The 24,584-nt window shown below is 39.1% G+C and overlaps 1 protein-coding gene across 2 annotated transcripts in view; it reads left to right on the forward strand.

Annotated features, from left to right (window-relative positions):
- The first annotated feature begins 6,201 nt into the window (after positions 1-6,201).
- RAPH1 (Ras association (RalGDS/AF-6) and pleckstrin homology domains 1) overlaps positions 6,202-24,584 on the forward strand; it is an 83,562-nt gene continuing 65,179 nt past the window's right edge. Inside the window, exon 1 of one of the 2 annotated variants that reach the window (XM_056496902.1) lies at positions 6,202-6,517. The gene's annotated coding sequence lies outside the window, so the exon portion shown is untranslated. The remainder of the gene's footprint in view (positions 6,518-24,584) is intronic. The other variant, XM_056496903.1, reaches the window with a different exon arrangement.

Below are 24,584 nucleotides of genomic sequence, written 5' to 3' on the forward strand. Positions count from 1 at the left end.
TCCACACAAAGCTTCCCCTGTAATTATGGCCAGTGCATAAATGGGCTTGACTGAATTTCCCTCTGTAAAGAAAGGAAACTAAATGTAGTCTTTTGGATTTCCACAGTGATCTGTTTTGAAGATCCAAAATATGGTTCTCTCACAGGGAGCAATGTAACCGATAACTCTATTTTATTGTACATTGAAAAAATAATTTACCCTTTAAGAATTATTAAATCAGATCTAGCAGGTAATTATCCTGTAATGAGCATTAACTGCATATAAAGTATTTGGTGTGGAAGGACATTTCAACATTTTCAACATTTACAATAAAATGCCCTTTTTCTACCCCACTAAGCAAAAGATGTCACTTCTGCAGTAAGCTGAATTTTTAGTGTAAAATGAGAAATGTTGTCATGGAGGAAATAAAAATAGGTTAACAGTAATCGGAAAAGTAAATGACTACCTGTTGGGTTTTTTTATGCTTTACTCTGTAATTGTAACATACATAACATGAACTCCAAAGATGATCTGAGAAGTGTTTTCCAGGCTGACCCAGGGAAATGCCTAATGCAGGTCCCTGCGTTATCCTGTGGCTCTTCCAATTTGGTATCAAGCACAGCCTTTATACCTAAAGAATCAGTATAGTCATATCAAGAAGGTCTTTGCAAGAAGAGAAGAACCTTTCAGGAAAAATTTGAATCACAAAGTAGAAGTAGCAAGTAGAAACAAACTGGCTTTCTTTTCCCACCCCACTCTGCCACTCACCTCCCTCAGTATTTTAAACGTATTGTGGACTTGATTCTTTTCTGTAAAACAGTGGTTCTCAAGGCTGCAGAACTTCTGGTATTCTGCTGTCATTTCACTGTGATGTTAATGACCAAACCTTTGCCATTACACTACAGCAATGGGATCTTTCGAAGTGGTGATGTTTGCCACTATGCTTGAAATTCTAGTGTTGTTACAATAAATGTATGAAAAATAATCACTATTTGTATTTTAAGTGAATAATGTGCCAGAACCTCAGCATTTTTATGAATGAGAAATCTCATAGTTTTCAGAGACAGCTAAAGATTGTATTTATTTGTAGTGTTGTTTGCAAACTTGTTGCCATAGCTTTGGTTCCTTTTTTTAGAGCACACTTACCCTGCAGTGACCTCTCAAAAAACTGACCATAACAGAGACAATATCCTCTACTTTGGCATGTGCTTACATCATCCCCCTTTCTATTGTTTACACCTCTTTCCGGTTCATGCCACTTTTTGTTCCCCATGTTAATTGCTATTTTCCAAATCATCTTCATCACTGAAATGTCTTTCTCTTGGTTTTAAAGGTACAGTCATATAGAAAAGTATTGGTTCTCCTGTCTCCAGGAAGATGATGAAAAACCTAGCTTTTCAACAGCCAGTGCATCTGCTGTGGTTGGGACCCACACTGACATTTTTTCCCTTGTAATCGTATTAAGTAAGCTGAAGGAAAAAGAAGGGCAGCAAGAGAGTATTAACAGATTCTTGAGGGGTGTGATAAATCTTAAGGCCTGTAACTGTGCTGCAGAAAATCACTCATTTATTTGTCTTTCAGTAAGAGCCTCTAGAAATAGAAGCATTTTACATTATTTTGTTCCTAAGGATAGAAAAATACATACATTCTAATTGCACTTTGGAGAAGGAAAATTAATAAAGACAACTGCGCCATTCCCCATTAGTGGAAATGCCTGCAGTTAGCCTGCCTCAAGCACTTTCAGTATCACTGAATCCCTTGGGTGGGATTTTCCAAAGTGCCAGCATTAGCTCAGCCCTGCTCCCATTAAAATCAATTACTGACTTCAGCCTGGGAGAAGAGTCCAGAGAGTCCCTGTGGTGCTCTGTATGCTGGAAGATCCTAATCTGTGTGTGTGTTGTTCCTTCCCTATTTTTATGTGCATGGCTGCACAGGTGCTCCAATACATTCATGAGGGCCAGAGTTTACCTCAGAGGACTTTAAAAGGAGCCAGAAAGTCAACTGTGCAGAATAAAGAGTAATGGAGGATAACAGAGATCATGGAGGCAAGGGAAACTTCAAATAAGATGAAATTTCATCAAGTGTATAGTGAAGTCAGCTAATTGCAGCCTCTATGCCTCAATTCATAGAGCTAAACCTTTCAGAACATGTTTTCAATATCATTTCACACAATATATTTTGTCTATGGAATCCAATTGTCATGGGCAGTCATCAAGGCAAAGAGTTCAGTAGAATTTAAAAAAGAGATTTAAGAAGCTTTGTGAGCAAAGACAACATTTGCAGCTGTATGCACCAGATTACAACAATGCAGGGGACAAACAGTTTCCTGCTTCAGCAGCATAAGCTGATTGCTTTGTGGACCAAGAAGAAAATTTTTTTTGGCATGTGTTAGCCATGCTGATTTATTGAGATGTGTGATGGCATGGTTTGAGTCTTCATTAAAAGGATTGATAATGATAATGAATGTTATAGATAATTAGCTAGCCTGTGAAGATGACATTTCCATAAAAAACATATCAATACTAAATCTGTAATGAAGTCCATTCCCAAGCAAAGGACTGATTTGGCAGTGATGAGAGCAGAATTCAGACCTTGGCTTATGAACAAGGTTTCCTTTCTCACTCTAAGGAAGTAGCTTCTTCTCTCATCACCTGAGAAAGACAATGAATGCATCTCTGGTTCTTACAAGTGGAATGAAGGGAAAGTGCATAGAGAAAAGAGTGGTTATATTTTCATCCACAGGCATTCTCTTGCTTTGGATTCAGAGCTGTCACCCCACTGTAATTCAGGAGTATTTCAGCTGGAATTAGCCAAGATTTTTCTCATTTACACTGATTAAATGAGTCCAGAAAATGGTGTTTTCATTCCAGTGTTTGTGCTGGTGCTCCTCTGAACTTATTCCCCCATGCCAATAGCAGCAGCCTTCCCACCAAACAGTAGCCTTAGTAACCCCTAAGACTTAGGGGCCTTAACCTAGAACATGAGGAATTTCTGCAATGGATTGTCTATCATGCTGGCTGGCTTGAAACCCCAGAAGCTTCTGTCCAAGTTTGCATTCCTATTACAGGCTACTGCTGACATCATACCAGTTGCTGCAAGGTCAGAACTCCTTCAAGACATCCTTGTTTATGAACAGCAGATAAGATCTAGAGAAGACATTTTTAACGTAAGTCTGGATGAGCTGAATTATTGATGTTAATGGCTTAGATGCTGTACCTGTTGCTAAGAAATACTGTAATACTTTGTCAGAATTCCCATTTGGAAATGCCATTATAGCTAGGTGAGCATCAATAGATATAGTATAGGCTGAGCAAGCTATTGATGAACAGGAAAGGTTTTTTAATGATTTTGTGCCTTGAACCCTGTAGCTGGCAAAAGAAATTCATAAAGAAGCAGGTGACAAGAGTCAGACTGCTCTTCTGCTTGCCAGAGCTGGCAGGCATCATAGGTGCTCAAGGGTCCATGGTGGTATGGTTGCATGGATATATAGATGTACTTATTTAAACACACACATATAGTCTTGATTGACAGTATGGGTCAGATCCAGCAGGTATTCACCAAAATGTGAAATTTCTACTGCACAAGTCATTGAGCTTTCTTAGGTCCAAAAAAGCAACCAAGATGAGAGGTTTTTGCTAATGTTAACTCTCATATTTCCAGCCCTTGCTTGGTGTGTCCTTCATAGAAATCCTCCCAACTGTCTAAGGATCCAGAAGCCTATGTAACCTTTGCTTATTTATGTTTCCATATTCAGAATTATTTAAATACAGAAAATAAAACCTTTGAAGGATTCAAAATTAAGCTCAGCTTCCAGCAGTGCTTAGCTATATGTAAAATTGAGATTGATAGACAGCATTTGGGGAGAAGAAAGGGTCAATAGCAATGGAATTACTACCCTAATTTAAAAAATGATCCATTTTATCCTTTTTTATTTCAATGCAGATAAACATTTAAGCTGACCTTTTAACCTACTCAAAAGGTTTCACTTATTCATTACCTGTTAATTTCATTGGCAGATGTATGACTAAATTTCCTGTGCTACTTTGAAAACCTTACCCAACGTCTGCTGCAGGTATGTACTATTTCCATGGCCTGGGGGATGATTTTACATTACTAACTTATGTCTGTAATTGGATAGTGGTTCTCTAGGATGCACACAGATCCAATCTGGTCCTCAAGCTTAAAATGATCTAGCTCTGATCTCTACCCTACATTAAATTAACTCTGTTGTCTATCGTCTGCTTAGGCTGAGGGACAACTCAGGAGTTGGGAAGGGAATAATATTTCCACATGTCAAAAGCAGAGTTTGCAGTAGCCTCTTTTTCATTTTGAGAGCTTTTGAGAGCTTTTTTGTATTCATAGCTGAGGGTACAAAGCTTTGCACACTTCATGGCCATGAAGTTCCTGAGCTGCAGTGGTGCAGAATGTGAGACTTGGCAGCGCTTCTGTTCTGGATCAGCTGCCATGGAGCTGCCACAAGGAACCTGGCCATGGCACACCCAAGTTGCTCCTTGCATTGCCCATGCACTCCCTGTGCTTCTTCCAGCCATCTCAAGTCTGCTTCTGGGGGAGGTGTTGTCATTCTAATCCCTTCAGGGTCATGGAGGATCAGTAGGAAAGTGTGGTGGGATTAATACAGACTGCAGACCAAGTCTAAACCTGCTGATAACATCAGATTCATAGTCTCTACCAGCTCACTCTCACTGCTGATATGCAGCAAGTGCAGATCAGCACTGAAAACTGAAGTATTTATCACTTTTATTAAATAGTATGAGCCCAGACACCTTGTAGTTGTGGAACTTCACGAACTGTGAAGCAACTTATCAGTAGCAGTCCAGAATTTGGAATGGTTGGATTAAAAATATTTAATTTGCAACTCCAGAAGACTACTGTAGTCTCTTAGTGATGAATGCATGTATTTTTATTCCATATTGATAATTTATATATTTCTGCATCGATAACTTTGATCTTAACTTCTCTGAGATGTTATTAATTGGCAACCTTTTATTATGTTGTCCAGAATTTGTGATTACATGTTAAGGCAAATTTATATAGCAAAGGTTTTAGATTTTAGAATTATATGGATGAACTTAGTTTTTCAAATTATTTAATTGTATGTACACATGAAAATAATTTTCTGCATGTACTATCTTGTATTTTAAACAGATCTTCATGTTGCTGTTGACCTAGCTTGTAATCTCATTGGTAAATTAGCACTTACAGCAGTAAAACAACAAGCATCATTTGCATAATTGTTCACATTTATGGAAAATACTGTACTTCAACTGGCTTAAGTGTTCTGCCTGTCAAATACTGACAGGTAAACGCTGATGTAGAACATGCCGGTGGTCTGTCACAATAGACAGCGGGTGTAGCACAGAGAAGCACGTTCCCGGCGGAAGGCAGCGTGGCTGCGCTGTAGCTTGGAGCCCCCAGGCAATAAACTGTATTTAGCGAATCTCCTATCTTTTAGCACTACCTGCAGCAGCAAGCAACGCGTTTATCCCATTTTGTAAAAATCTTTAAAAATGGTGATCCCGGCCCCGGAGCTGTGATGGGATGAGAAACGAGGGCAAACCCTCCGCCGGGGCAAAGCGTAGCCGAAGCGGCGCGGTCCGCGGCTGCGACACACGACCGAGGATTTCGGTAGGATTTGGTAACTCACTGATAACAGAAACCTTCAGTCTGGGAACAGGGAACGTCCCACAGCGCCTTTACCTGCGGACGGAACCGCAGCCCCAGGATGCCTGGAGCGCAGGCAGTGCCCGCCGAGAGCGCTCCGGCCACCGCCCGGCGCGGGGAACCCCCTCAGCGGGCACTGGCACCGCGGGGATCGATCGGCACGGGCGGATCGGCTCCGCGGGGATCGATCAGCTCCGCGGGGATCGATCGGCTGCGCGGGGATCGGCACGGGCGGATCAGCTCCGCGGGGATCGATCGGCTGCGCGGGGATCGGCACGGGCGGATCGGCTCCGCAGGAATCGATCGGCTGCGCGGGGACCGATCGGCTCCGCGCGCGCCCGCCGCCCCTCGCGTGCCCGACGGCCCCTCGCGTGCCCAACGGCTGCTCGCGCGCCCAACGGTCCCCGCGCGCCCAACGGCCGCTCCGGCGCTGCCCCCCGCGGCTGGCGCCGGTCCCGGCAGGGCGGGGCGAGGCGCGGCCCGCGCGCCGGAAGTGAGCGGCGGGGGGAGCCCGGGGCGGCGGCGGTGCTGGGGCGGCAGCGGCGTGTGGGGCGCGGCGTCTCCGCTGCTGGGCAGGGACGCGCCTCGGCCGCCGGGCGGAGGCGGTTCCGCGCTCGGCGGAAACAAGGAACGGGAAAGGAAGGGAGCGGCGAAAGGAACCGGTATTAGCGGCCACCATTAGTGGCGGCAGGAGGAGCAGCAGCAGCAGCCGCCGCCACCGCCACCGAGGGGGTCTGCGGGCGGAGCAGACCGGGTGCCGCCGGCGGCAGCGAGCGAGAGCGAACCCGGCGCCTCGCCCCTCTGTTGTGTGGGGTGTCGCCGCTGCCCGCCGGGTCTCCCCCGGAGCCGGGGCGAGGTGAGTGGTGGAGCCGCCTTCGTGTCGCTCGTTTCTGGGGGGCGGCGGTGGCAGAGGCGGCGGGCGGCGTTTCCTGCTGCGTCCCCTCGGCCCCCGAGCCACCGCCGGGGCTGGGCGGGAGCGGAGGGGCGCGGGTGGGGCGCGCATTTACCGGCCCGCGCTGCTGCCACGCGCCCCTCCACGCCCCAGACACCGTCGGGTGGTTTTTTCCGGAGAGCCACTGGTGTCTGCTAGAGGCTTGTTGTATGCGTGTGCCCCTCGGGTTTTCCCCGAATGAGGCATGCCTCGGAAGGGGCTGGGAAGGGATGCGCAGGGATGTAGTGTGTGGCATGCAGACAATGTCAGCTTGGGTGAGTCTCCACCCTGTGCCGCCGCAGGCAGTTGGGTCCCCGGCGCAGGCATCGCCAGGCGCGCGCTGCCACCCGCGGAACAAAACGCGCAGATCCTCGTCCCTGGTGCAAGCAGGGATGATGGGTTAAAAACCAAACACCAAATCTGAAATCTGTTAAGCTTTTTAGCCATACGACTTACTGAAGGCAGACTGGTTTGCGAAGAGCCTTCCAAGCAAAATCGATGCCTGCGTTGGTTTTCATGAAACTGGGAAAGTGGAATATTATTTTTTCTACATGAGGAAAATTATTGATGGAGGAAGAGAAAGGAGGAGTGTCTGTATACACGAGTGTCACATGACCTTGTAAAATTCATATGGCTATACTTATTTTTCTCCTGCACTTATGCTGGTTATCTTGAGAAGCCAATGACTTGCCTGTTCATTTTGGAAGATTTAATTTCTTTTGAATTTGTTATCATGTGGGGCAGAAAACAGTCACTTGCGTGTTTGAACACTGTCTCTGCATTTTATCATTTTTACTAGGATTTTATATTTTTACTGGGCTATAGTGTTTAGAAGGGGATGAACAGTGGTCTGTGTAGTACAATTTATTTTTTACTGGTGGATTACAGGTACACTCCATTTGGCAAATGTAAACTATTTCATATGGCTAATATCTTTACATTACCATTCATGTGGTGGATGAATGTTTTTTGAGACTGTAGAATCACACCCACTCCATTTTGAACGAATTGCCTCTTTTTGTCTGTTCCGCCTAGTGCCCTCCAGACATGGATATGTTAGCTTGTTAAACACCTTAGAGCAGAAGAATTAATTGATTCATTCTAGATATTTATTGAAACAATATGTCTACAACAAATCTTCTAATTTTATTGTCTTTAATCAGCTTTTCTCTGCTGAGAAGTTTCCTATTAAAATAGAGGAATGGGAAAATTACTTGATAAATTATCTTGAAGAGCAAAAGTATAGTTCGTAATCTAGGAAATACTTTCCACATAGGTTCTATAAAGATCTAGACATATCCATATTTATTTAATACACTGATTTCATTCTTGGGTGGGTGTGGTGGATAGTGGAACACACAGCTGTTTTTCTGCACCTAAGTTGGTATGTGATTTTTCATATCACTGGGTGATACTCAAATTGCCGCACAGAAATCCATGTTGAGCTTTTTGCTTTCATACAACAGAAAGGTAAGTGGCACTAAGGAATTTATTTATTTATTGTCCTTGTACAGTTTTCATTTTCAGATAGATCTTTCCTTAAAATGGTCTCATTTTTATGCTCAAATGATATGCAGTGAAACATCCTTCTACCACTGCTTCTCTGACTCAGCATGTGGTGACAGTGAGAGAAGTATTAGGAAGAGATAAACCACAGCTAAGGAAAGCAATACAGTGTACTGCCTGTTAATTTCTTGAAAGAGTATAAAAATAATGTGAAAGAGAACACGGACAAATTTTATATGATCTTCAGTCTGCCTTTCTTTCACAGTATCTTGAGACTACTGCCTTCAGGTTTGAATTTTAAGTAGTTTTTTTACAGTGGAGTAGTGTATTGACATTTTCAGCTTCTTGTGTATTGAAGCCTGTTCCTTTCTTAGTAAAGTAAGCCGGGGTACAGAGAACACCTGTTGGTTTAAAGTATTGTGTGGAACTGCTGCAATGCCCTTTGTAGGTAATGGTTTACTGGGGCTGATTTTAAGAGGCTTTGTTATTCAAAAGGATGTCTGTGTTCTGCCTATCAGAATATAAGGGTATTGCCTTGTTTCCCCCAAACCACTACTCTTTAGCAATCACTTCTTTATTTGAATTTGATCCTTTGTCTATTCCTTCAGCGTTAAGTTTTCGATAGAATCAACTGGCTTTTCTAGCTAGAAATAGTTAATTCTTTGTGCTTTAAACTGTAGATCTTTATCCTGTGTTAGTCTCATCTTTACTGATCATACTGGCCTTCCTTCTTCAAATGTTTTTCAGCCAGTGAAGGTGAAAGTAAAAACCTATCAAACTGGGACGGAGTTAAATCTGAGTGACTAAGCCAGTTACTAGGAATACTAGGAAGGATAGTACTGAAGATATCAGCCATTAAGTAATTTACATCACCTTCTTAATAGAAGAAGAATCCAAATCACTTGTGTTACAAATGAAGCCAAAGGTTGCAAAATAATCACACTCTGCCTTTTCTGTTATGTTAAACAATAGTTTTATTATGGAATTTTCAAGTAGAACTGAAATAATGTACTTCACTACTTCCCATTAGTATCTGTTCATACTGAGGATCCTGCTGATTAAATCTGGAACTCGTCAGAAACATTTACCAAAGCCAGAAATGTCCAATTTCTGTTTCTGGCCCCAACCATAAGCCATTTTTTCATGTTTTGAACTTTTTCTCTGCAATTGCTAGAAGGAAATGCCTTGGTTTACAGCTGAATCAGACAATATCAGATAAACAAGCCTTATAAAAAGGTGTGATCCAGATCTGTTTTAGTGCTAAGTGTTAGTAATACATTGAAATGACAGCAGACTGCTGGCTACTCAGGTTTAACCCATTTCTATGTGGAGTGTTAATTTCATTTCAGGAAATATAAATTATGAAAGGAAAGTTGGCATATTGAGTAAGTCCTCTTAAGAATTCAAAAAATACGTTTGATAATTGGCAGCCACAGATTTTGAATGAGTACACACATGGAATGTTTTCTACCTTTAGGAATGTCTGCAAGGTTCGGTAATGCCAGTAAAGAAACTTGCACTATAATTGCCCTTTAAAGTTGTTCTTCAGATTAGCAAGGAATTTAAGTTTCTCTTGTTAATCTGCAAGTGTTATCATCACTTTTAAAAAGTATCCATTGAAAATGGCATATTAGTTTTTATATGTTAATACCCAGTTAAACAAATGAGTCCCTGTGAGAAAGAATTAAAATTCAGTAATGACAAAGGCTGCGTATAATCCTTCATATTGGAAAATTGCATAAAGACTAAGAAAAGTATCTTCAGAAAATTTTTATGCAATTTGATCCGGATATTGACTGATACTTTCTGACATTTTAATGAATTAAAGTTGCTTCTCTGTTTTGTTCCAGGTAGGAGTTTTAGTTATTTGCTATGTCCAGATTTAGCGGAAGTGTTTCATGTAAGATGTTAAATAGTTTGTTGAACTTGTTTTTTAAAATCCATTTGTTAGTGAAAAGCTCTTGAAAGGTCTTGATCTGTGAGCTATCACTGTACTTGTATTGTACAGAGGAAGATAATGTACCTGAGAATTTGAAACTGTCCTGATGTTGAATATTAGGAAAATAATTTGTTGCCATCTTATATCATAATGAGTTAGTTGGATTTTAGGGGGTGTGGGGGGACGGAGGCCTGGAGGTGGGGAAAGGAATTCCAGGGATGATATAAAAATAATTAGAGAACATAATTTTTAGTTCTTATTGAATTTCTAGTCTCAAAAATTCATCAAAATAATTTAAACAAATGTTTAAAAGGTGATTGAATCTTCATTGCCTCTGGTCTTTTCAAGACAGCCATGTGTAAGGTGAAAGTTCTTATAGAAAAATATTGTAGGGAGTCTGGTGAGGGAATTACTATCCACAGTCGTAAAACTGTTATGTTTACTTAAGTAAATATTTCAGTGTTCAAGAACTTGGGTTTCTGGCAAAAATGTACTAATCTTGCATAGCATAAATGGTAAACTGAATATAGATTGTTCTCATCTTCTGTGAAAATTAACCGAATTATCATCCCTTGTCGCAACATTAACTTTGTGTTGTTCTAATTATTGTTTTTGACATCTGCTGAAATGTCATCTATGGTGTGCGGGTGTCAGTACTCTGTCAAGTGTTTAGGATGCCAAATTGTGTTCATAGACAAGCACCTTTCTGTTTCTATGTCTATTACAAGAGAATAGCTGATTTCTAGCAGATCAGGATTGGAAAGAAACAGGAGCAATAAGTGACATCATTCTCCAGTTTTGTGGCTGCTTTCTTTTATTACTTGTGTCAGTATTGGACTTTCATGTAAAAAAATCTTGGAGAAATTAAATATAGAACCTGATTATTTTTCTCAAGTGTATATCTGAAGTGGAAAAACATGCTGTCCAAAACGCACATTCAGAAAGGGGCTGGAGGGAAGTTCATTGGCATCCTTCATCCTCTCTAACCTCATCCTTCAGAAAGCTTTCGGCGCAGTTGTAGAAGGCCTGGCAGAAACTTCTGTTCATATGACAGTGAGAGCTGAAATTCACTGCCTACTGCTGGCATAGGATTCTTTGCTGCTGCCTGCTGGGATTGTCTCATTGTCCTTCCCTTTTCCCAGAGGCTTAGCAGGTTGCTGAGTTGGTAGGACCTCTGGTATTCCTGGTGTCTTTTTGTCCTGGTTAAAGTAAATTAAAAGAAGGTGGAACTTGGTTGTGCTTACTGTCAAGATGTGCAGTAAGCTACTTCTTATAGTTACTTTAATTGTTGCCTTCTTGGCTCTTCCAGTAGGAAGGAACAGTTTGCTCCCCAAAGAAAAGCTCCAAGTAGAGCTCATTGTGTGATACATGGGTAGATTTCATCTTGATGAAAATTCTGTCATGTTCCCACTTTTCTGCCTTAAGAGCAGCCATCTGTAACACAGAAAAGGTAGTTTATTTTATGTCATCATGGTCTTAATGTTTAAACTTGGTTAATGACACCTGGTAAAATTGCTCCCCCAAACTAAAACTGTTGCTGAGCTAGTAGTGTCTGCTTCTGCTGTTGAACAGTTGTGTATCAGTGACTTGTGAAAAATTCTGCTGGTTCTTTGAGGAAGTATCGTAAACTTGTCAGGGATTACTCTGTGCAAATTTATAGTTCATTTTCTGAAATCCAATTGGTCATGGTAAAAGCAAAAATGTTTTCAGAAGTGTCCAAAAGACTTAACTGTGAACCTTACTTAAATTGTAATTGGCAAATTTGCATAATTTGCTTGTGAAAGGGTGTTTTAAAGGCTGCTTGTTAAATTGTATTTTAAAGGTTGTATCATTGAACAGTGTTAGAAGTGCAAATAATGAGTGTGTTTCAAGCATTGATGATAAAATAGTTCCATCTCAAATGGTTACTACCTTTACAGTTAAATCCTTTCAATATATGTAATTAAGTTGCCTGCTAAGTGCAACAGTAAATGTTGGTAAGTTACTGAATAATGTTAAAAATGCTAAATTTACAACATAGAATTCATATTGTAATTCTTTTGTGTATGTAGAATTTTAGTCTTCTTGCAGTTTAGACATACTAAGACAGTTTTGCCCAACTGTATTTTTTCAATTAGTGATGAAAAAAGTGCTTTTTTGTTGTAAGTGGATTTCTTTTAAATAGTTCCATTGATTATTATGGTAAGATATTCTGTCTAAAATCCTGATTTGATTGGTTTAATCACTGGGAAAGTATATTGAAACTATGTTTGACAGATTTTTCTTTCTGTCCAAGATCCTGCAGATTTGGAGAGGAACTCTTATGTTTAACTGTGAAGTTGCTGAATTGATCCTTGTGTACACCAGTATGGAAAAGATGTGACGTCACTACAGGCTTGGAGTTGCTGTAGGAGATAGCAGTAGCAAAACAAATGTGCAAATTCTTTGAAAGAAGTGAAGTTCCCAATGTGTTGTTTGTATACTTGTTCCAGTCATTAATCTCTATACAGGTGCATTTGCTAAGTTTGGAATAGTCCCTGTTTGCATCTCTGACAGTGCTGACCCATTCTCAAGAGCTGTATGTTTCACTCAGTGGGCTTTTTTTTCTTCCTTATAGGTTCCTGAAAGAGATGGTATTAGTAAGAGCAGAAGAGAAGCAGTGAAGCCTAGAGAACTTTTCCCCCCTTACACTTTTTTTGACAGAATTATCCTTAGGTAGCTTTAGAGATAAATAAAGTATTGTGCATTAAAAAATACTCATTAAAAAACCAGAGACAGGCAATATTAAATCCATGTAAATTCTGTAATCCAGTTAACAGCATAATCCACAGTGTGCCAAAATGATAAAATTGAAGAGATAATGTGTTGAGAGCTGCTGAAAGAAGAGAAGCTGCATCCTTCTATCCATCTTCCTGGACCATGATTATATATTGTTTTCCAGAATCCAAGGTTCTTTTACTTCTGGGATGTAAAGGCATTTTAAACAATAAGGACAAACTGCTTTCCAGGTTGCTCTTTGCATCTTTCGAGTAGGAAAAGGCATCTCTCCAGGCTTTCAGAATTTGTTGTAGGAGATACTTTACCCCATGGTTTTGTAAATAATTTCATATCTAGATGATTAATGTTATCTATACTTATTTAAGCAAGCTGCTTTACAAAACTGGATGAGTTCTAGCTCAGTATTGAAAAGAGTAAGTTTTCAGCTTCCAAACATCTTAGGAACAAGGCTGACTTTTGCAGCCTAATGATGATCTTCCAGAAGTGAAATTGGCATGGGAAGCTTATTAGCTTTGCAGAAATACTCTGTTTGCATACTAATTGCCTTAATTTTAATACCATGGGAATTTTTTTACTTTTGTCTGAGCTCATTGCTTGTTACTCTTTTACAATTTAGAACAAGAAGTATTGAATTAGGTAAGAAGTACTCTTAACAAATGTGAAGCCATTTCATTATGACTATGACAGTGTTCCCTCAGGTTTTCTCATGTTGTTGCCAGAGAGTAAATGAAGATAAGATCAGAAGTGTTAACTCTGAGACTCTGTGTCTACAAGAGCAAGACACCCTATGTAAAATAAATGCAGTATCTACTCTAGATTCCTGCAGAAGCAATGGCAGTATTCACTGCCAGGGAGATTTCTCAGTTGTTCTGTGGGAGGTACAGTACTTATGGATTCTGTCTGGACTTAAAGCCTCAGTCTTTGGTATTGCACACTTGGCTGTTCCTCAGCAGTTTCTCGCTCATGTATGGTTGTTCTTGATTTCATCCTGACTTGCCTGGTTCATGCCTGTATAGTGATGAGGCATCTTGCATAGGATTTTTGATTCTATGCCGGAAGCCAGGCATTCCAAGCTGTCTTTATTTATAGAATCATAGAATCATTTAGGTTGGAAAAGATCTTTAAGATCAAGTCCAGCCAATAACTTAGTACTGCCAAGTCCACTGCTAAACCATGCTTGAGTTGATTTTGTATATGTAAAGGTCACTGGAGATTAGATATAAAAAAAACATGCACAAAATCCCCAAACATGCTAAGCACCTACTTATCTTTACCTTACCAATTTTGCTTCTTGCTCTGCTCCTTGTTAGAACGATCACTGTGAACTTGTTTCACCACATAAATTGAGTTAATCATTGTTAGAATTTGTTTTAATACACCAGTGCAAGTTTGGACTTCCAAGGTGTCAGTAATCATTCTTCTTTAGAGATGACTAAAGACTTAGCACAAATGTGGTTTATAGTGCATTTTAAAAATACTCCTCATCATGAAAAATCTCATTAGATTGTTCTAAGCCTTTAAATAAAAATGCCATACAAATCTCTGTTCTTGAAGGAAGTTGTCACTTAGATCTTTAATGCATGACTCAAGAGCATGACCTTTTACTTGAACATGTAGGTCTGAGTGGCTTTGACATAAACATGGGTGGTTGCATGCTGTTCCTGGAAAAGAATTCTGCAAGTTGTGTGTATCAGTGCACGTTTCTAGTATTCTGGAGTTGAGTGAACAGTAGTTGTGTCTTCTAATAGATAGTTCTTCTTTCTATTAAATGGGGGCATTTTATTTAGAGGTGGAGGAAGGAAGTCAGTAGTTTTCAACCACTAGTAACCTTGCAAAGCAATACTGGCTGAAACTTAATCTGTCTCTGAGCATGTCACAGGTCAGGAAAACAGTTCTACTGAACCTGGGTAGAGAGAAGATCACTTTTTCTTTCACCTCTACTCTGTTGTGTCTATTAATAAGTAACTTAGTGATATGATCAGTTCTGTGGAACTGAAAGGCTGTTCGTCAGATTGATGTGAGTGCCACAAATAAATTCCTACCTAGGGTAAAGGGAAAGAGTTATTTTAATGGAGAAATGTTCAGTTGTTCTGGATTAGAGACCTCTGAGATACTTGCTAAGAAGCACAGCAAAAGAGAGAAGTCTCGTTTTCAGTGATTGCATTGAAGGAGAAGGGTCCCATAGAATAGTGGGAGTGTTTTTCCTTTCTGGCAGCTTGCAGAGCAGAAGATGGGAATAGGGAAATGAGTGAAATTTTCAAGAGGAATGACATATCCACATCACAGCTGTTAAAGTGAAACATACAGTGTCTTTATGAAGAATGCGCTGTTAACTGCTCTCCAGTTGATAGTGCAGCATTCAGCTTAACCTTCTGTGCTTCCTATCAGTTAGTAAAAATCAGATGTTTTAGTTAAAAATAAGAGAAAGCAAACCCCAAAAGCACCTTGTAATTAGCTGGAATGAAACTTTTTAATACTGTTTATATCTGTGCAGCTCCAGTGCCTGCAAAAGTTCTCAAAACCAACAAGTTAATTTAAAAAAAAAAAAAAAAAAGCCCTTGGGATTAGTTATTACTGCTGTATAATGAGTCTTAAATTATCTTTTATCAACCGGAATGGAATATTTCTGGAATGACTGGCCTGTATTCTGAAGTTGAAAGTCCAGCACAGAGTAAACAAAGTATTTTCAGACTATGCACTTTCAACGTCAGTGGTGTTTCATTTTGAACTGTGATGGTTTAGGTCCCTCTCTTTTTGCAAAGGGGTGTTGATCTTCAATCTCCTGAAGGATCAGATAGTTAATATATTTACAGGTATCATGTAGGAAGTAGCTTGGGTAGATTGTGAGGCCTGAAAGCTTAGGGAGTGATTTTATGTGCTTGTTATTTTTCTAGATAATTTAAAAGTATGTTGGCTTTGTGTGGCCTTTAGATGTAAAATACACATAGTGTGGGAAAAAACATTCACTTGATGCAAATTACTTTGATTTAATGTACATGCTGTCTTGCTGTCCTTGTCATGGGAAGAATTTAAATTGAACCTGTTGTTGCTTCCTTTATTGCCTAAAGACTGATCTGAGTGTACTGCATAAGGCAAGTTATGGTATTATCTTTTACTTTTTAAATTATTCTTCATTATTTAGTATTTCTGATGATTAATATTTTCCAGTAATTCTTGTGAAGTGTATACTTTCTAATTTTGAGGATGGCAATGCAAAGTTTTTCCTGTATAATATGACCGTGGGCCAACTTCATGTCTTTTTACACTTCAGTGTAAAAGATTCATTAACCAGTAATAAAATAGGACTGTATTTGCAAAACAGGACAATGTGCTTTAAAGCAATGAAGTACTCCTAACACTTTATCTTGTTTCTTTATTTTGTACAGATTAATGTAAGCCCTTCTGAGCTTGAATTCCACCTACATTATTTTTCTAATTCTGTAGGTGTATGGTCTTCCTTTTCTTTAGAATGTATATCACCTGAAACTAGGAAACCAGATTATTTTTTTTTTTTTTTTTTTGGTGCTCATTGTTAACTCTCTGAGGTAAGGTTTGTCTGGCATGCTCTTTAATACAACTTGACAGGCTGTGAGCATTTGAGAACAGCATCTCTATTCACATGATCTGATGAAACACGACAAAATGCTACAAGATATTGGTGTGTCTTGTGTAGTACATTATTCTAGTTAAAGCTGCCTAAATTTTTTTTCTATTTTAGAGTGAGTTGAAAAGCAAGATAAAATATCAGCTGTTCTCTTATGAAAGTGTAAGAATTGCAGATGGCCTTATGTTGTCTGCATTCTTTTTGCCTTCCAGTGTGGATTTAAGTATTTGAGTTTACAACTGTGCATACCTTCACTGTATTATGAAGTACTCATAAGAGCTGAGAAGGCATAGCCTGCTAATAGATTCAGCAGCTGCAGCTTCATTCCTAAAATGACTTCTGCTGGACTGCAATGAACTGTTGGTGTTTTAGTATGATTCAGGCAGTATTACTGTCAGGAATATTGAACATATATTCAAATATATATCGAAATATTTTGCATGGTAGTGTCAAAAAGCATAGGGGTTTTTTCCTAAGAAAAACCCACCTTTTTCTTTGTACTTTATTAAATGTTTGAGTTGTCCTTGATCTGATTTTAAGTCTGATTTTTGTCCCATCCCATCCCAGCCTGCAAAATCAATTTGGCAATTAACTTCTTGATCATCCATTCTGTACAAATGCTTATAGAGGCTACATGCACTCTGATTGTTGAGCCTAGATACGTAACTCAGATAGTATGGATATTTTTATGTTTCTATAAAATGGCTTGTGAGCATGTCACCTGTTTAAAAAAACTGTTGCTTTGACTTATGCCAAATCTTTTCTGCTGCTGAGTCACAAAAAACATAATTCAATTTCTTGTTTCCTAATGCACCTATGTGCTATGAAAATTCAAATGTTTTGTCTCTTTCTGGATGGACTCTCTTATGATCGTCTATTACATTATTTTAAAGGCCCAAACATAACTTCTCTTCTTTATCCTTGAAACAGCCAACTTGTCTTTTATCAGGCTGTGGTCTGAAAAAATCTTTTCTCATTAAAGATTTACATCTGAAGTCTAATGTGGCACGATTCCTGTCACATTACTAGAAGTCTTCCTGAAAAGCATTGATGGAAGTGTTCTTGGATGCTAGACTTGGAATCAGAAAGCACTTATCATGTTTTACTGAAGTTAGACTACTCATTTTAAAATTAGATTTCATTGTGTGTTGGCTTTACTGGTGTGTCATACCAGTTGAAGAGCTGTTCTACCTTGCCCTAATTTTTCCAGCTTTTTTAAAAAATCCTTGTTTGTTTTTACAGTCAGGAACCAAAAGGTTTTGTTAGTTTTAATTCCGTTTCTACTACTGAATAGAAGGAGAGGGGAGATTAATGTCATGACATATATGGCAGAAGAGCTTCATTTCTGGTGACTGGACCATGTTTTCTACCCATCCCTCTTGCATGTTCTAGAGTCAGTAAGGGAACTGCTTGCTGTGGTGTAAATGAACGAGATACCCTGAACTGTATGAATGCACTTTAACATGCTTCTTGTGGAGGAAAAGGTGGGAGAAGAAGGTGATGCTTTAATAGGAGGAGTTGTAACACCTCATTTTTGTGATGGTGTACCATCTCCAGTTCTGAAGGGTGAAGATAGATGAAGGGCCTCACCTATATTTTCAGGTGTTCCCCTTCTGCTAGTGAAACCAATGTGTGGCACCATCAAAATGCAACATTTCTTTACAGTCTGGACCTGGACCAGTTACTCATAAATAAATATGCACAAGGAATTCAGCTATATGTTTTAGTAGCTATAAGCTAGTTTTACTGCATAGATGTGTTAGGTTGAAGAGAGAATGTGCAGAAAGCTCCCTGTGGAATGGGATTTATACCTCTGGAAAAATGATTTTTTATTTTCTTTTTTGGCTTTTAAACATGTTCTGATTTTGTTACAAACTGGCCCTTCAGAGTATGCTCGGCTGTAGCTGCTATGAGCAAAACTTTATAAACCCTTTGGAAAATTAATAGGGAGAAGGTGCCAGCATGGCTTAAACCTGAATGGGCATTTAAAGGTCTAAGGAAGGTAGAAAAATTATAAAAGCCATTAAATAATTCTTCTTTTTTAAGCTTCATTGTAAATCCTTTCACGGTGCTGCTGCTTTGATTTGATTCAGTGCGAGATGGAGACCTAAGATTCATGTGTAAAAATCTTTTCTACAAAAAATGAAACTATAAAAATCTACCATGCACTTCACACTGTACTATTAGCAATCCAAGGAAATGAGACTGTAGGCTAATGGAATGTGTGACAAACTCCTGCATCTGCATAAACTTTTTCATAGACCAATAGACAAACACAGCTAGGAAATTATTTTCATTTTAAGTATTGAGGTGATAGTGAATTAAGAGATTCATTGTTATGTGGCTTTTAAACTTTTAAACCTCTGTTTTAAATAGCTACTCTTGCTGCTTTATACCTCATTTTGGCTGCAGCAAATTAATGCCAGATCAGTTCTTTCTTGCCAACCCTTGTCCTTGTGAAAACGTGAACATGGTCCAAATAATTAGCATTTCTAGTGTCACAAATTACATTCCTTATACAGTGTGGTCAACTCAGCTGCTTTAGCAGTAAAAATAGTCGTTGTGGTACACATTCCACTTTCAGTGTTGTATTCTGTAGTTTATTCATCTGGCTCAGTCCTTAGAGAGGTCTTTATACCAAAGAAGATATGTTCCAGAAAACAAAAATAATTGTTCTTTTGGGATATTCGGAAAAAAACTTTACTCAGAGGCTTGCCAAATTCTTACACAGCTGCTAAGATGATATAATGTTTTTTTTGTTTGACTAAGATTGTAAATATGAACTTCCTTCCTCCTGCATTTATAATTATTCTAGCTCTATGCAGAATTTGTGATAAATCTCTTCCAAATTTCTGTTGAGGGAGAGTATCTATGAAATGCTTACAGACTTCAACATGCAGTTTATATTTGTGTATGAAATGGGTGACCTAATTTTCTGTGAGCTAGATATAACCTCCTCCCTTAGTCCTGACAGAAGAATGTATGTCTAGAATAAGAGTTTGTCCTGGTTTTATATAGCAGAAGACTCTTGAGCTGTGAGAATTGATGACCAGAATAACCTTAATCCTGAGAGGTGTTCACTATGGTTAAGTTGTAGATTTGGTCAGACTTCAAAAACCGGCTTGGAGTGGACGGTAGGTTCTGTTTTGTTTAAGTATGTTCGGTATTCCTGCATTTGTTGTGAGCCGTGTTTACTGCTGCTTTCCAAATTACACTGAAGGAAATGACAGCACTGGCCATCAGCCTTGTGGACACAGACTTAAGTATTTTGGAAAGGAACTGGGCCTGGCTGCACCAATGATGTAAACTGAGGTTGTATTTGCCTTAGGAAGGGGCATGGCTCTTGGTGCCTGATGCAGACTCAGTATGCAATATGGTATTAAGCTCATTTTTAGCCCTGGTTTTCTAACTAAATTTTAATACTTGAATTTGTATCTAATTGTTTTCATATGAAGACATGAGTTTTTATGTTCTACAGAAAAAACTGGAAGAGTGTGTTAGTAATAATACAATGTATCTACAAAAGTTTTGAGTTTTTTGATCAGTATCAGTGTCTGTAAAAGGTATTATGTTTTGTTGTTTTTTGTTGTTTAAGCAATATCTTGGTAATTTCATTACATTTCTATCAGGGAAAGATGAATAAAATGTTTGGCTAGTTAAGAAGTAATCTATTTAGAGTTGCCATGAACTTTCCATTTTCCCATTGAGCTCAGGAAAGATTCAGCCTTGATGGCATCTGATATTAAGATGTGATGGTAAAAAAAGTAGGAACATTTCTTTCTTGACGAACTGTTGCTTACTCAAAGTTTTCTGAAATTTGTGTTGGACTCTGATTTTTTTAACAGAATAACAATAAGTACAGTATATATGTTTTGTGATGGTCTTAAGAGCGAGATTATTTCAACAGCAACAACATTTTTATGCAGGGTATCGTAAGGAACTCTAGCCATAGCCAAAAGTACAGTTGGCTCGTAGCTTTGTTTGATTACTGAGCTCTGTACACCTCTTGAAACCAAAAATTTCTAAGATACCATTTGCATTAGGAAAACCCTAAGTGTCCTAGAGAGGTATGTCTCTGCTGGAGAAGAACAATGAAAAATAGTCGTTCTTTCTTTTCCAGAAAGCAGAATATAAGGATTCTTCTTCATCTGTCTGTAAGAGAAAAATAATTGCAAACATTGAAAAACAAAAATTGGGTGTAGTTACAATTAGAGTTCTATTAAAAAACTTAGAATTAAGGTATGGGATGTACAGCAGAGTAGCAGAGGTCTTTTGAGTACTTTTTGCACCAAATGAAGGTGTAGCAGAAGATATTTTAAAAGTGTCATTCCAAAGGAATTTTGCAGTCTTGCCTTTGGCAATATGGTGAAAAGATTTAAAAATTTTTACTTTGCCCGAGTTACTCCAGGCTTAGTTTGGCACTTTTACTTTCTGGTCATTACACAGAATTTTGTGAGCCCTTACTATTCCTTATGCCTGAAATTATGAGTGATCCCAGTATCCTTATGAAAGAATTTGAATTTAGCTCTTTTTGAAAATACTACAGTATAGCGTTAACCTTTCATGCTCTCCCCTCCCAAACCAGATGGAGTTTTACTGGCATGTAAGGGTTTCAGAATTGAATGGTGTCATCTGGAGGGCTGTGAAGAAGTGGAGGAGGAAGGATGCTCTGTTGCTTTTGCCTGAAGCTGGTCACTCCATCTCTCATTGCTTACTGTACTCAAAAGCACTTAGCTGAGTGCTGGTAGTGCCAGCTAATTGTGTGTACTTGGCTGAGTGAAGCCACATACAAACATTAAAACAAATGTGAACTCAAGGATTATGATATAATCATTTTTGTATGAAGGCTGCAGAATATTTCTTATGCTGCCAGGAGAAACAGCCTCTATCAGCTAGTTAATGTGTATGGTTCAGACTACAAGAAATTGAAGTGGCTTAAACTTCGTGCACTTAGTAGTAAACTGCAGAGTTGTAGCTGCATCCAGAGGAGATATTCATAGAATTACAGTTTATCTCAAGTTGGAAGGGACCCAGTAAGAATCATAGAGTCCAACTCTGTTCCTCATAGGACTGCCTAAACCAAAACCATATGACATGACTTAAGAGCATCATCCAAATGCTCCTTAAACTCTGGCAGGCTTGGTGCTGTGACTGTGTCTCTGAGGAGCCTGCTCCAGTGCCCAAACACCCTCTCTGTGAAGAACATTTTCCTGATGTTCAATCTGGACTTCCTCTGGTGCAGCTTCATGCCAATTCATACCTTTTCATGTGGCAAAGGTATATTTGCATTCAAGGGAAGGATGTCTTGTTTGTTCCTGATAACTTGGGAAAACAGCACTACAAATACAGACAGGCCTGTTAAACTGTGAGCCCCTTCCAGTTGTACTCTTTAGTGGAGTTTATGTTGCAACAGCTATTCAGTTGTACCTTTATGTCATGAGTTCTGTGGTGTTTTTTTCTGTGTGCCTTTGCTCATGCACAAACATTCAAATTTTATAAATACCTGGAGACTACTCTAGTGATTAGCTTACATTGACAAGACTTTTATTATATAAGTAATATATATTTTTAAGTTACATATATCTATAGAGACATATTTTCAAGCAGACATGTTGCCTTTGTGTTGATTCTGAGGTAATTCCACAGATACATGCAAGGTTCTGTGCATACGGAGTAAATTTTTAGTTTGCAGAAATGTCTGACCTGTGCTTGTAAGCATTTAATGAAAAAGTGCAAAAGGTAAGATGCTGTTTTTGTTGTTTTTGCTGTTTAGCCACTAGTTTGAAAGCTAATGGCATGGGCACGCTGTTTTCGTATCTTGTGCCTCAGTGCTACAGAGTTTAAACTGGAAGTTTTCTGAATTCAGAATTATAAATGTATTTATGGATGGTAATACTTTGTGGTTTGTTTTTTTTTCCTTGTTCCTAATTTTGTTTAAATGTCACCTTCTCTGGGGATTAACTTGATATCTAAAAAGTACTGAAACATGAAGTGCATCTAATAAAAAGTACAAGCTTTCAACACGTCTGTAGAGAACGTAATTCATTAAGACTTGTCATTTTACTCATTTGGTAAAGATTGATCCAGTTTTAACATAAATGCAAATTCAGCAAAAATATACTGTTTTTTCAATATCATACGTATGTGATTCCGTGTGCTCTATGGCAGGTAGCATTTGAAAATTTCCCTGTACTAAAGGCAAAGGTAGGCTTTTCTGTTTATTATGAGCTTAAGAACATAAAAAAAATTGCTCGGATCTTACTGTACACTCTAAGCTAGAAGTGGAGTTGCAGGTTACAGGTGAGCCTGTTACAGGTGAACTTGCTGCATTCAAAAAGTGAAAGTCCCACATGTTTCTTTCCCTGTCCCTTCTCCCAGCTGTCTGGTATAAAGCCAAGAGAATGTGTTTGCTCTAATATTTGTCCAGTCACAGGGCAATCTATTGCTGCTTGCGACCTTAGCAGAAAGACTGTTTTGGTGTATGGAGTGTTGAGTGGGTTTTCTGGTGGTTTAGAAGGTTGAACAGACTCAGTGATGTTCTGGGGCAACATGCTAATGGATGAAGAGGGAAGAGATTTTTTTCGTTTTCATAACAGCAATGAGGTGTTAGCCTGGCTCAGGCTTTAATGTGTAAGTTGTTTTGAACTGGAGGAATGGCAGATTAAAAATAAAAATAAGGACATCAGGAAAATTTGTAGAGACATTTTTCCAAAATCTCCTTTGAAAAGTACTGTAGAGAGTTTACCCTGGAATAGAGAGAAAGATAACTTCATAGTTTTGTTGCTTCTGAGCCAGTCGTGTTAGTTTTTTCTACATGCAAAGAAAACCTCCATGCAAATGTGTTGTGGTTTGTTTGTTGTTTTTCAAAAAATATTCTACAGCATTTAAATGCTGATCACAATAAGAAATTGACTGAAGTTCACAAATGCATTTCATTGCTAAAAAGTGTGTGTAGATTTACTCAGCTGCTAATAGTTGGGGTGTATTTGATGAATGCATTGATGCTGCAGAGAAATGCAGGTAGGAGGTAGGCTGCCCCTTTGCTGTTGGCATGTTTCTGAGAATAATTGCTACTGGAAGTTCTGTAGTGTTGGTGCTCAGCTGCTTCATCTGAACAGATGGTATATTTATCCAAGGGGAGGACAGGAAGGAAGAAGGAGGAAGAATGTGCTGCAGCCCCTCCTTTCCTATGTGACTGTAACTCTTGGGTACGCACAGCCCAGTGTGTGTTTCCAGGTGAATTTATTTCTGGAGGAGCAAGCACAAACCATCTGCTACCTTTAGCATGTCACAGAGCCTGCTCCCGGCTTTGCTTTTCATGGGAAACTTGAATGTGGGCCACAGAAATTATTTTGAAAGTTACTCCCTTATCTGTCTTGAGAAATGGATATTTGTGTTCACGTGTGGCTTCTCAATAAGTAGCATGTTCAAAATCCAACGTGATGAGGAGAGCCTCTCTGGCTGCCAGGATGGCAGTCAAAGAGTATCAGCTATCAAAAGAAATAATCCTGCCTTTTGCTGCTGAGCATTCTGTGGGGAGGTGCTCTGTGCTAAAGCCCGTGAGCTGCCCTGCCGAGTACTGTTCTTAACTGCTTGGAAGCTGCTGGACCCTTGAGGTTCACAGTTCAGCAGTGAGAGGAGGTTATCCATCCCCAGACTGATGACTGCCATGAAGTATCTAATTCCTGTCCCACTGAATTTGTCTCTCAGCATGGGAATGAGAATATACATAGTATTTTTCAGTCAGTGTGACCCTTGCTGATGTTGAAAAAAGCCCATTCATTTTTGTTGTATTTAAAAAAGGAAAGAAAGTTACACATAAAACAAGTTCAAGTGTTACTTTAAGATAACTTTGTATCAATCTGATTTAAGAAATGTTACTTTTAAAAACTTTTTTTTTTAAACTTTAAGATTATTGTAATTAGCGAATGCGGTTCTTTTTTCTTTTCATCTAAATCTGCCCTATCTTTACCACAGCATCGGACTTGGGTAGGAGATATGAATAATCGGATACTAAGTGACCAAATTTCCAAGCATGTTTGTAAGCAAAACATAAAATGAAACATAATGCACAGCATATATCTGTCTGTATATATAATAGCTGCTCTGAGCCACCTTCTTAGGATTATCCTTCACTGAACTAAAAATCTTATTAGTTTAAATGTTTGAGGAAAGATAATTTTTTG

This window comes from Oenanthe melanoleuca, chromosome 7, assembly GCF_029582105.1.
Source record: "Oenanthe melanoleuca isolate GR-GAL-2019-014 chromosome 7, OMel1.0, whole genome shotgun sequence".
Classification (NCBI taxonomy): domain Eukaryota; kingdom Metazoa; phylum Chordata; class Aves; order Passeriformes; family Muscicapidae; genus Oenanthe; species Oenanthe melanoleuca.